Below are 1,962 nucleotides of genomic sequence, written 5' to 3'. Positions count from 1 at the left end.
CTATGCCAGACCTCACTGCACAAGATGAGGGTGAGGAGGGCGAATTAGACCAGCAGTCAGATAGTGAAGATTTTGACAGCCCAGGCATTGATAATCTCATCAGAGCGGTGCGTCAGAAACTGAGGAGCCTCTGACAAATGATGAAGTCATCTTTACTAAACGACAGAGATCTCCAGTGTTTTCCTGTTTCGGAATCTCTTAATAAGATGTTAGTAGAAACACAAAAGAATCCGGATAAACGGTTTTCTATACCTCGCAGATTTAAGTCTAGTTACCCGTCTCCAGAGTCTGTGACATCTACATGGGAGAATCCGCCATTGGTGGATTCGTCTGTGTCAAAACTTACAAAGAAATTAACCATACCAGTACCAACTGCTACTACACTTAAAGACCCTTCAGACCGTAAAATAGAAGCTATGCTAAAGTCCATGTATATAGCAGCAGGAGTGTTGCTTAGACCTTGGTTGGTTGGCATTTGGGTAACTAAGGCGCTAATTGTATGGATAACAGAACTCAAGTCTGCCCTACATGACGATCACCTTATACTTCTCGCTGATCAAATCTGTGAAGCTGCTGAGTATCTATGTACAGCTTCTACTGACGTCTGTCAGCTCACTTCTCGCATTTCATCGTCGCTAGTTACAGCACGACGAGCACTCTGGCTGCGTTCTTGGCAAGCAGAGGCAGAAGTCAAAAGAGGTATAGAGGCGTTACCTTACGGTGGCGAGAAGTTGTTTGGTCCTGAATTGGACAAATGGATTTCTGAGGCCACGGGAGGAAAGTCTGTTTTCCTACCATTGCCTCCAACGGTACCTAGACGGAAATACACTGGCCCGGCGTTCAAATCCTTTAGACCTCATCCCTTTCGAGGCCGTGGTAGAGGAACAGCTGCGCCTGATAAACGAGGTCAAGGACGTGGTTTCCAACAAACCAACACCAGTTGTCAGGACGCTAAGGTCACCGACATGCCAGTGGCATGACGGGCTCCCAGCCCATCTCGGATCTCCAATTGTGGGAGCACGCCTTCAGACGTTCCATTTGGCGTGGTTCCAGACATCCACAGATGGGTGGATCCGCAATTTAGTGTTAAAAGGTTACAAAATAGAGTTCGACTGTCTCCCGCCACTGCGGTTTTTCAAGACAGGACTGCCTCTGTCGGACGACAAGAGGGCGGTTCTGCAAATTGCCATTCAGTCCCTGCTGGATTCAGCAGTTTTGATTCCGGTCCCTGTACACCAACAAGGTCAGGGTTATTATTCCAGTCTGTTTGTGGTACCAAAGCCGGATGGCTCCGTCAGGCCAATATTGAACTTAAAGGGTCTCAATCAGTACGTCACTTACTACAGATTCAAGATGGAATCTCTGCGGTCAGTAATTGCAGGTTTAGAGCCACAGGAATTCATGATTGCGCTAGATCTCAAAGATGCGTACTTACACATTCCGATTTGGCCACCTCATCAGAGGTTCTTGCGTTTTTCGATACGGCAGAACCATTACCAGTTTCAGGCTCTACCGTTTGGCCTCTCGTCAACGCCTCGGGTATTCACCAAAGTGATGTCTGTGATGATAGCTCATCTCAGATCCCTGGGAGTGATAATAGTTCCGTACTTGGACGATCTGCTCATCAAAGCTCCGTCTCAACAAATGCTCCTCCAACATGCGTTGCTAACGTACAATGTACTAGTTCAGCATGGTTGGATTGTCAACTTCAAGAAATCACATCTAATTCCGTCTCAACTACTTCAATTCCTAGGTATGATTCTCGATACGGTAAATCAAAAAATGTACCTACCAGAACAGAAAGTACAGATTATTCGTCATCTGGTACAATTAGTGCTCAAGCTACGCACAGTCTCGGTACATTTGTACATTCACCTCTTAGGCACAATGGTGGCGGCTTTCGAATCGCTTCAGTTTGGAAGATTTCACTCACGTCCTTTTCAACTGGAGGTGCTCGCACAG

Source organism: Pseudophryne corroboree, chromosome 2 (assembly GCF_028390025.1).
Source record: "Pseudophryne corroboree isolate aPseCor3 chromosome 2, aPseCor3.hap2, whole genome shotgun sequence".
Taxonomy (NCBI): Eukaryota; Metazoa; Chordata; class Amphibia; order Anura; family Myobatrachidae; genus Pseudophryne; species Pseudophryne corroboree.
Note: the sequence above shows the minus strand (reverse complement) of the source record.